This window comes from Taurulus bubalis (genome assembly GCF_910589615.1).
Source record: "Taurulus bubalis genome assembly, chromosome: 9".
NCBI classification, from domain to species: Eukaryota; Metazoa; Chordata; class Actinopteri; order Perciformes; family Cottidae; genus Taurulus; species Taurulus bubalis.
This window is the reverse complement of record NC_136597.1, coordinates 2,343,883-2,356,425: the sequence shown is the minus strand read 5'-3', so window position 1 is coordinate 2,356,425 and position 12,543 is coordinate 2,343,883.

Here is a 12,543-nt window from a genome sequence, read left to right as displayed (position 1 = left end):
AGTTGAAACCTCACTTATTGCCTCTTCATCCTTTAAGTCAAACTGAAAACATAAGAATACATGCTGCATTCAAAATGAAAAGGAGTCGGAATTTGATTTCCCAGTCAAAGAATTTCAACTAGAACGCCGCCTCAAGTTCGCTTTCTGACTCTGAAAGTTGAACGACCTTAAAATCCCAAATGGCTCCTATGCTGTTTGTTAGCACCTTTCTGTTACATACAGTACTGTCCAACTCCTATCACTTGTGGTGTTTGTATGCTGAAAATACCGCCGTAATGTGCCGTTATCAACTGGTAATGCTAATAATAGCTAACCTGGCTGGAGCAAACCCCATTAAGTGTTCCAACTGGTTGTACTGGAACGCAGTCAACTCTGGTGTGACGTCATACCCAGCTGCGAGATCCAATTTCCGAGGTGAATGGAATGCAGCAGTAGTAGAATGATATCTACACTGATAACCCTTTTTCCTCTATTTTCAACAATCTCACATCAACTCTAGCTGTCTGTCTGTTAACAACCTTCAACATTCAGGAAACTCAGTTGTGCTGTTAAGCTCGCATTCCAGTTAGGAAAGTGAAGTTAGCTAACTAGCTCGTTAGACTACATTGCTAAGGTTAGCCCTGATAGACGTTTGGGGGGGTTAGCTAGCTTCAGCTGTCTCTCATTGGCCCACTAATCGTGAATGATTGGTTCTTTTTCATTTTCATTTCAGTTTTGACTTTAATTCTTGTTTCCCACACTAATAGTAAGCTAGCAGCTACTGCCATCCAAAAAATCCCAAATCCTTACTCCAAATATGGGCTAACTGGAGCAGTGATGAGTTGCACAGTACTCATGCAGGAACAACAGCAGCAGTGTATTGCTTTTTGTAAATCTATTTATAAACGCCGAGCTGAGAAACAGACCCGCTCCCAAAGGCAAGACAAGCTTGGCTTCAGTGGTTGTTTCATGTGCTGATGGAGCAGCGCAGCAGTGAAAAAAGCCAATAAGTGTTATGCCGTTAAAAAATAAGGGAGTGGGGGGGATTCACAAAAGAATTGAGTGATTCTTAAGGACATTAAACTTGCATGAATCAGACAAAAAGACAGAACATGCAAATGGTGCTAACTTAAATAGCCTATCTGTGCTGCTGTGCAGGTACAATTAAGAAATTTGGCGAAGAAATATTGCCCCCTTTTATTGCAAATTAGCCTCATTGGAATAACAGTCCAACTCTCAAAAATCAGCGCTAATAGCCAAACACAGTTACAGAGACATTATCAGCGTCTTCAGAGAGCTGGTGGTAGCTGAAACGCATTCATAAGGGGGCTCCACTCAAATCATTTATTTTGGGATGCAATGACAGTTTTGTCAGGAAAATAAATAAATATACTTTTCATGGAGAAGAGAAGAAAAAACTAGCAAAAATGGACGAAAATAAGGTTATTATATGAACAAATACAAGTATTCTTCACTCTTCAAAACAACAGCATCTACACTCAGATGGAAAACATATGTAATATCATTAGCACATTATATTTTGTGAATGGGACATTGAGATGGGCTGACAGTGAAGCACAATCATGGTGTTCTTGTGAATTGGCCCCAGAATGACGATAAGAGGAGCGGAGTTCTCCAACGGAAGAGGACCAAATTAAAAAAAGCGTGTCGCTATTACAGTAGGATGCTTTTGAATGGGATGCAACAAAACATCCCCTTAATCCTTCTGCTGACGAGGATTTGACCCAGCCAGGCTCTTTGAAAAAATACATACAATATGTGTGAGACTTATGAGGTTCATAAGTAGTAGTTTCAATAAGTTACAATTCACAAAAAGTACTTAAATCCTGGGCCTTTTTAAGTCTTACATTTTCTAGACTTTATTTTGGCTGTCATGGTCTTCAGTCCTTCAGCAGCATTCATAATGCAGACAGATTCTGGACACCGCTAGCACAAGCCTGCACCAAATTCAACTTTTGTGACTGAAACCTACTGTACTGTAGTCCAGCATTCAGAAACCACTATTTCATGTACATGTCCCTTTAGACTTACTGCGAGTGAACAGACTTTTTCTTGAAGCAGCAACTGTGAATATAAGTATCAAGCCGATGTGCCTTTCAGCTCAAACACAGCATCCTTTTAGTTGTGTTCATAGGCAACGGCTGTATTGTAAATGGCACTCTTTGTTTTTCTGCGGGGACAATAAATTCAACCTGCCGACAGGCTATTCCCTCCAATGCAGAGGCTGACGATGGGAGGTGTGTGTGTGTGTGTGTGTGTGTGTGATGGGGAGGAGGTGGAGGTTGAAGTAAAGTATAGAGTACAAACACACACATTATGCCGAAACGATCGTCCTCTTTTTACCATCCTCCTCCTCTGAACACTAAACAGTTGCAGCATATTGAAGTTTAACTCCTAATTTCTTCCAAACATATTCTGTCAGCTTCACAAAGACTTTTCTAGCCTTGATTATTTTTTTTGGGGGGGGGGTGGTACAAAAACAGTTTCACACAAATTCTCAGACAAAACAAATGATTCATGCTCCAGACGGATCATTACCGTACCTGAGGTGGAGTTGAGATCTGTTCCAGCCGGTATGGTCGGGTTGAGCTGATTAGCTGCTCTCTGTGTCCGTGTGTGTGTCCCTCAGTCTGCTAAGGATTGGAATAGTGGACGTCGCCGGTGTGTGTGTGTGTGTGTGTGTGTGTGTGTGTGGGTGCACTAAACGAAATGAGAGAGAGAGCGTCTCTGTTTCTCTCTGTCTCTACCTCCCTCCCCTTGCCGATGATAAACAGAGAGCACGTGGCTTCACCAATGATGCATCGGGATGTAAAAGAGGGATGAAGGGAGGGAGGGATGGAAAACAAGGGGGAAAGACTCGAGTCTGGCCGAGAAGAGTGTGTGTGTGTGTTGTTGTCGAAAGCAGGACACTGCAGCTTTGGGTGGCCGAACGGCAGAGTGGAAATTGTGTTTTCAAGCACGCCGACAAATATCTTCATCTGAACGTCCAATTCTGACACAAATATCAGATCGCAGACATCCTCTCACACACACACACACACACACACACACACACACACACACACACACACACACACACACACACACACAGGCAACCAGGGGAGCTTTGTTGTCTGGTTGAAGCTATCGTCAATGGAACTGACCATGTTTGGGCAACTGGGGCATGATGGGAACACTGATCACTGATAGCAGCATCATCCAGCAATTCCTGACAGAACTTCAGCAGAGACTCCTTTGAATATAATATGACATGTTTATAAGAGGAGATATTCTTGGCCTCTGAAGCAAAGTTGTTTGTACAAAGCTCCAAACATGTCGTCCCTCCAGATCAGTCCGCTTAACTGCCAGATGTTTGGTTGAGAGTTCTTGAGCAGCCCTGAATCCTGACAATGAAGTTCCTATACCACGGATCGACGATGTGGACGCGACGCAAGATTTCAGAACGATATTTCTCGGAGCAAGACTTGATTTCACAAACAGACCGGACGGACCAAGCGACAGGTAGAGAAACAAGAAAAGACAAGAATGACAGAAGTTACCCTGTAATGTCTTCTGGAACCAAAGGGGAATCTGGGACTCCCATCTGTTTTAGCCCGGTTCACAGATCACATTTTCCATTTTGTTTGCATTGAATACATCTGGTGTTGCTCAAAGGCAGTTTCCCAAAGTCGAAAATGTGTTTCTAAATGCAGCTGATCTGAAGTTCCATAGAGACGTATGAAAAAAACAACTGATGCATCGGTGGGCCAGGAAAATGAGTCACCTTCAGGTCTGGTTGAATATCAGCGTGGGAGATTATTCCGGTTGTCTCTGGGATTCCTCTTTTCAATGACCGTAATCTCATTGGATTACAAAAGCAAAGTGCTGCTTGGCACAAAGTCACATCAATTGTTGGAGGTGCTTATTTATACACGGACCGGAGGAGAACACTACCCGCTAGCCGGGATCATTAAAACGTCCACAGTAACGAGCGTGAAAGGGCGGGTTTTTTTACAAAAGGAGGGAAATTTCCTCTGTTGGGAAATGTACTTTTTAAACTTGTCGCCAGTGAGCAAGGTTACTGGTAATGAGCGCTCTGTTAGCCGTCACACACTCTGCTCCCGGCACAGTGGTCTCCTGGCCGAGAGGAGGAGCTGAGGTTGTGAGTCGTTTTCTCGTTTCTGCAACTTCGGATTTAATCAAATAAAAAAACGATCAAAATGTCCACAGACCATGGACGTATAGGGGCAGCACTACTTCTTCGTCCTCTCATGTTGGACTGAGTGCAGAATGAACGCAACAATGACTCACTATCGCCTCTCCAGGTACGAGTGATATTACAGGACAGGATGGGGCTAGCTGGTTAGCATGCTCATTTCAGTGGAGCTATCTCTGCAACTCAACACATAGACGTCTTTGACTAGTCAGTAATGTTCATCAATAATGTGTAAACGTGTTTTAACTAACACATTGCCCCCTTAAAGAGACATATGCCTTCTCAAGAGTTAAATACAGAATGATACTGTCTTTGTTAAGTGTCTTTGCCACAACCATGACAATACCCCTTGACAGTCTCATTGGGTGTTTTCACCCAAATCTTGATGACACATTGTTGTGTCTCTGCTCAGTTCTGTTTCTCCTGACAGCTCTCCGGTTCCCTGTAAGCCTGCCAGATGTAACATTGAGTTGACTGAACAGGAGTCGCTATGGTTGCCTTTTGATCATTTGCACAAATCCAATCCTCCCCAAACATATGACGAAGTTTAAAACAAAAAAGCAAGTCTGATTCTCCCTTGAAGTCCTCACTAATTGCTTATATTTCCTTGGCACGAGTTCTCTTTTTTGGTCCGCAATCATATCCCGTTGTGTTTGTGTTACCTCCAAGAGTGGCATGTCATGAATTTCAGTGATGTCGGTGTATTCCATATTGCAAATGAGACAGTTAGGCCGTGCGCTGGCAGATGATGGTGGCTGCAACGTGACCGTAGAATAAGCTGTGAGTGTTTAGTTTTTGTATATCCCTTTGAACAGCAGCTGATGAATAGAATCACACTGCATTGACTTCTGAATATCCTGCACATTGCAAGCCAACATGCAATAATAAAAACAGGATTGATAAAGTTTTGCAAATGCACGCGCTAAACCCTTTTTGCGACCTCTTTTGTAGGTGAAGTTTTCAACATTTTCCAGAATTGGGAAACTGAATCCTGTTTTGGTTTTCAATGGCGCCATCCATCCTCCCCCGGCCTTGTACGTGTCTTTCCCTCATGGACAGTGTGACCCACATACAGAAGTGCCCCACAGTCTGACTGACTAGACAGCAGCTTCAAACCGATGGAGAGCTTTCCAAAACACTCTGCTATCCCACATGTCTTGATCAAGCAGCATTTAACAACCACTCTGGGGTCGAATCTAATGAAATGGATTAGAGTTAAATAGATGTATGACTCAACCCTTCATTAGATAGGCATATGCTGTGCCATGTTATTGGAGATTTAATCTCATTTAGAAAGAATGATTTCAGGCATATCTGTGTGTTTCACATTGACACACACACATAGACATTCTGAGCATGTTGTGCCATAATTACATGGCATCAACTTGAAGCTTGCAAAGAGAGTCTATGTTGTGTAAATTAGCAAGTTTGCCTATTTTATGGTGACAGCCGTGGTCGGAGGATTCCTCTTTCAGGTTGTCCGTTCGTCCGTCCACCCCGACCTCAGAAACGCTTTATTATTAACACTACTGCTCTTCTGTGTCACAACAGAGGCAGAGATGATTGGTTAAGTTGAGACATTGACCTTAAATAGTTAAGGATAGACCATCGGTCAGGGCACAGGACCCGGACCAATCAGGTCACCAGAACCTCGGCCAGCATGGACGCCTGACCAATCCTAGCGATTGAATCCCCAGGAGGGGATTTCTTCAAATTTGGCAAAAAAAAGCGTCCGCCAGGACTCATGAATGAACTGATCAGTATTAGGTGGTTTTAGGTCACTATGTCTTCACACAGCACGTTTTTGGCCATAACTCAAGAATAGTTATATGCTAATGATGACAAATTTACACAAATGTATAATTGGATAAATTGACAAATTGATGACGTTTTGGACAGACATGGATGTAAACTGCAATTTGAGGTATAACCACAAAACGGGAATTTCAGTTAATTAAGGATTTAATTCTTAGTTCTCCCTGTCAATTATCATCAACATGATGTTGAATTCCAGGGTTTATAAGTTAAATGATAAAGGTGAATAGTGTTACAGTAAATAATCAGTCCCTTCATTTAGTTGTTTCATGTTATCTATGAAGGATATATTTCAACACCTGTAAACAATGACAAATAAGTTGCTGCTGTTTATTGTGAATGAAGGACTTTTAAGAGAGGTCTCCTCAGGTGTCTGGGTGATGCATAAGAAAGAAGATAATGTAATGAAAGTGTAGTCCCTTTCAGCATTGCCTGATGGAAATGTTGAACTATCATTAAGTCATAAGAACAACAATTTTATAAAACTAATTGGTATTTTTTCGACACTCAATCAAACAAAAGTATGTTGCGTGGGATAGGTAAATCAGTTTAAATCGCCGACAATTACATTATTTTAATTACGAGACAGAAGGAAGAGAGGATGTCAGTCGTGCTTGAAAGTCTCATTTATCAACATCTCAGCCGACACAAGCTTGTATGTCTGGAACGAGGTCACGTGAGAAGAGATTTGTCAAAACAGACATGCATATGTTGCAGCCTGGAAATGAATTAAAGTGAGACAGCGCAGACTAAAACTAACCACTAAGCGTCACAAACGAAATGGTCAAATTATTGCACATTATGGCAAATTGTCGTACAGTTTTGATAATTATTACACATCTGGCAACGTTGGTCCTTTTTCACAGCAAACATTTTCACAGGAAAGGAACAGATGACATTAATAACAGCATTAACATTTTAAAATGTGATAGTTCCAGGGTATTTTTTGACATCCTCCTCCTCCTCCTGACACTTGAGAGCCCTGTGTTAATTACCGTAAAAGTCGGGTTACAAGCCGCTACTACCTTCGGTCAGTGTCCCCGTTAGCTCCCCGCTGTAGCCAACTAGCGTTCCTGCTAGCGCTCCGCTAGTTCCCCGCTAACTTCCGTTAGCTCTCCAACAACCACCGACGGTAGCGGGACCAGCCCCAGCTCGACACCCGACTTGGGCAGAGGGGACGCGGGCAGCAGCAGCAGCAGCCAGTAGCAGCAGCAGCGGGGAGCTAGCAGCAGCGCTAGCAGTCCTAGCTTGCTACAGCGGGAACACTGACCGCAGATAGGAGCGGCTTGTAACACGACTTTTACGGTATACATTGTGAATGTTATTCGTCTTACCTCTGCTTTTCATGCAATGGCAAGTAAAAATGTCCACTGTGAAAAAGGTAATTCATTGACAAATAATGCAGAACATGAAGAAATTATATAATGTTCAGTTAAACCGCCTGATATTTCCGTCAGGAGTGGAGTCCAAAAACAGAGATTTGTCATGTACAGTAGATACAAACACGACTCCAAATGAATCATAACTCTGTCACTAACATGTTCGCTATTTCAGCTGATAAGGAGGTGATATGTTAGTGTTGTGAGCTCAATTTGTTCCGTTATGACAGGCTTAAAGCTCCATGAATTGTATTGCTTTGCTACTAGAAGTTAGTATAAACAGATTTACCAGCATCTGTGTCACCAGCCCATCAAGTTGTTTTATCTAACGTGTTAGCGCGCCAGTGTTAGCATGAGATGTTTTTCTCTGGAGCTTTTGAAGTTCAACCTTTATCTCTGTGTCTGTGTCCGCAAACTCCACAAAACAATGTCGTCTCTTTGGCAAGTAAATGTCCAGTCCTCCACTCAGCTACTTGCTGAGTGCTGTGCAGTGGGTTCATCACAGCCTTCATGCTGTACATTGTGGAAATTGTACTGTAAAACCAAGACAACTAACCAAGTCGTGCTGTTTGATGATAACTTTCACTGATTTCCGCACTCTGAGAAAGCTCTCGAACTCATTGGACCAACTGGTATTTTCAAGAATAGGGATTCAGGCTCAGTGTAACCACTGTGAGATGTCTTCTGCTTATATGACTCTCCTGAAGCTGCTTTGGTTCAACACCGTTTTATTCATGTGTCTGCATTCAAGACAAGGACAAAGGACACTTGTAACAGTCTGCTTCTTGGCAAGGATCCTTTGTTACTGAGCAATAATACAGTATTTATACCGAATAAATACGGTGAACATTAAACAGAGATCGTAGAGTGATTTCTTTTACATAATAAAATAAATGAATTGGAACAGAAAATATCTCTCTTAGAAACATGAGAAAAACAAAACAAAACACCACCACAACAGAAGAACACCGTACATACCTGCATTCAAGACAAGGACAAAGGACACTTGTAACAGTCTGCTTCTGTATAAACAGACGACATTGTGTTAGCATCGCGCGCTAGCTTCACGCTAGCATAAGCTAGCTACTAGCGACGTTAACGTTAATGTTGAATAAAACGAGTAGTTTACAGAATACAAAACCAGGTGAATACAGTAACTTTACAACAACCAACGCCCGCTCAACTCTCACATACTTTTATATTATTTACACAACTTTTCTACAGACATTTGGACATATTACCTTGACAAGGATCCTTTGTTACTGAGGATTTCCCACAGTCCTTTGCGGTATATATATACAGTGCAGGTACAAATTTACAACAGCAGGTGGCACGATTTCCCTTTTTAGCTGGATTTATAATGCATCCTTTTCAACTATGTTACATCAGCACAGATCAGACTTTCACTTCTATAATTATAATGATTCAATATTTTGAGTGGGTCTTTGCTGTCTTTGAAGTGGTTTGTCTGCAGCTGCTGTGTGTGTATATTGTCATTGTTTTGCGTGGCTATAATGATCTGAACCTCATCCATTTCCCTCCCATTAGTGTGTAGAAATGTATAATTGCACTTCTCTTCTTGCTCATTGCATACCTTCTCTGCATATGAAGCTGTTGTCACCAGTAGCTCAGCCCACAGTGAGGCTGCAGACTGCTACCGTTCTATATCTAGACAGACACAGGGTCAGTCTGTGCCGTCTCCCAATGTGTCTGTCAGCAGTCACGCATCCTGCAACACTGTGGAGCAAACGACCGACACACCACCGGTTTCCCACAAATTGTTTTAGACTATGATGTTGGCGAAATGCATAAATTAAAGAAAAAGTGACTACCTAGTGCAAATGACACAACATGATATGCAGCGCTTGCAGTGGGGGAAGAATGGAGGTCTGAAGGACGAGCGATGGGATCCCTCCATAAACCCCCTGACAGCCGGCAGCAGCTCTTTCTGACATGTTTGTGTCACGTGGAATGATTTGGTATCTGTTGACGCATGTCACAAGCTTTTAGATTCAAAGTCGACCAATTGTTTCGTTCACTTCCTGGAAAATTAGACACGGCCCCTCTATCATCGGCTGCTTCAAGCACTCAACTAACTGAGACCAGTTTTTCCACTGCAGCCAGAGTCATGCAATGTGACAGTTATGTAATGTGAATTAAAACGTCATTAGCACGCCACCAAATATAACAGTCCAATCCGCTGGAAGATGTTTCTCCGAGTTCACTTTGTGTGTCGTGTCTAGAGATCCTGATCTTTTACCAGGTGGTGAAAGGAACCTGCCAGACAGTATTTATTCAATTGTCATTATGTGTGTTGGAACAGTTTGGGGGGTGGGGGGGTGAGAGGGGTGTACAATTAGTGACCACTTCAAGAAATGTTCAACGTTGGATTGTTAGTCACAATGTTGCAAATGTGTTAATACTTAATGTGTTTAACTTTAGCAGGGTGGCAGAATGTAATGTAATATATGATAAAACATAGTTGACTTTGCCGTACAACAGACGTGGCGCGGATGTTCCTCTGCTTGGCTGCCGATCAAAGGATTCAGCAAGTGTCCTGTTGCAGATGATGCCACAGCCGTTTCATGCGTTTTATGCCGTGAACAGCTGAGAATCCTTCCACACTGAGGGGATCGTATCCGCAGTAGAAAACAAACTGACTTTGGCCCCAAAACGTGAGTTAAGTTTAGTCTTCACTTTTATGTAATCACATTCAACTACTATCAGGATTTTTCTCATGAAATGACCTTCTATCTCTTCCTATAATGTATGGCTTATAAGACAGGCCTACAGCCCATTGTATTGTGACCGTCTATATTAGTGTTTGTGTGTTCTTACTTTTGTTCTTTTCCAAAAATCCACCACATGGCTTCGGCCGCCCTCCCTGGACTCGAACCCTTGCCCACCGACAAATCATGATGAAAGAAAAAAAAACTAGGAATACAAGGAGCCACAATGAACACATAGGCAGGACTTTAAGCCTCAGCATGGCCGGTCACAAAGCCAGCCGGCGGCATGTCGGTCCCCTGCGTCCATTCCCATTGATCCGGTCTAAAAAAGCCTCACTTTGTGCACTAATGCCACAGGAGCCCAGAGTGTGTCTACTGCCAACAGACTGGATGACCCCTCGGAGGACTGAGCTGCTGTTATTATTATTATTATGACTCATTGGCCAGAAATTGGCCTCTGCAGCTTTCTGTAAAAGTGTGTGAGCTTGTGTGTAAGCTGGAGATACAGTACAGTCTGGTTAAAGGAAAGGGAGCATGCAAGTGAGTGGTTTGTACTCCTCTATGTTTTAAATGGCCTCCCTTATGAAGGAGCAGGCAATTCCGCCCCTGACTGACTAACGATTCACGACTTGAGGCGATTTTTCTGAAGGCTTTATCAAATACTGTGTCTTCATGTGCAGTAGCATTCCCTAACCTCTTACAGACTGTTATACAAATCAGTGGAGTTCCACTGGAACACCAACATTTTCTGGATTCAATTCCATTTCTAGTGTCTAACTTGAAGCTGATAAATGCCGAGGCTCATATAATGAACCTCCTCTTCGAATGCTTCCTCCTCTTTGTTATGTGGTGTCCCACAAGGCTCTATTTTGGGTGCCCCTCTTATTCACCAGCATGCTACCCTTAGGGCAAATCCACTGCTATGCGGATGACACGCAACTGTATGTCTCATCAAAGCCTGGTCACCTGATGTGTGTCCTTCATAATGACCTGCCTCACAAAGAGTTTCCTGCAGCTGAATGACTCCAATTCGGAAATAGTCACCATTACCCCCAGTAGCCCGAGCACTAGCTGAATTCATAATAACTTGAATCATAATCGTCTGCATGCCTTTTCTAACAATGTATGTGAAGAGCCCTAGTTGTCATGTTTTACTCTGATTTGTCTTTTGATGCTCAGGTGACCAAAGTTGTTCAGTAACTAAGACGTCTTACCAAGATCAGATCTCCTTTCCTCTGCAGACTTAGAAAAAAACATCCATTCTTTCAACTCATCCAGACTCAATTAATGCCACGTAGCTCATTGTGGTATCAGCCGGCAGAACATCTGAAGACTGCAATAGATAGACACGTCTGAAGAGAAGTGGCCACATCAAACCAACTCCTGCTGTCCTTTACTGGTTACCTTTGAGTTTTAGATTTTACAGCTTGATTTTAAAGCCTTGATCTGTGACTTGCCCCATAAGCCTGCTTAAGGTCCTCTAGCAGGGCCCTAATAATGGCTCCAAAATGCTGAGGCTCTCTGTAACTTAACTCTACAGGTCTGTAATGTATTACTCATTTAAATCCCAAGAAGATTTCCTGGAAAGAACTGTAATTTGCACTAATCATGTTACTTACTTTTTTCATTCACTAAATCACATGCTGCTTATTGACAAAATGTCACATTATTTAGTATTTTCTGAAAAGGCTTGCAATTAATTGGAATTAATTATTTATTGATGTACCAATTCAGCATCATCTCTATTTTTCATATGTTTAGTAACCAAATAATTACATAATTGGAAAAACTTGGAAATAATAAAGAAATTATGAAATTAAGTATCATCCAATATTGTTGGAATGAAAAGTAGTTTGCAATTGGTGGCACAACTAATCCCCCCCAAATATATTTTGTAACAAAAACCACTGGTCCAGGTCCCTGAGCTAGCCTGCGTCTGCTTTTCCGTGGGAGGTTTGCTTCATCGGTTTTAAAAAGCTGATGAAACCGGGCTAAATGAGGCCATCTTCATTACTGGACAGAGAAATTTCAGCACACGAACTTTGAATCATACAATATGAAGATACAAGTTATTGCAAGTCACTATTATTGGTTAAAGTTATGGTGCAAAGAACTCTTCAGCCAATGACCAACATGTCATCCATTCCGTCTAAAGGTCCTTTTCATGGTGAGGTGAAACATCTTCCTGGAGTGCAGTACACATGTGTTAACATGTGATTCAAAGAGCTGGAGGAGCTGAATCCTGACAACACAATGAATGGAATAATGGGTTGATGGTTGCCAGACAGATGCGAGGCACAAGAAAACGAGAGACGAGTGAGCCCACAGTCAACAGTACTGTGACGGTGTCTATGAGCTACGTTGCACTGTAAAGCGATTCCTGCACCACTTCAGTACGTTACCTCGGATGATGTAATGTAACGCC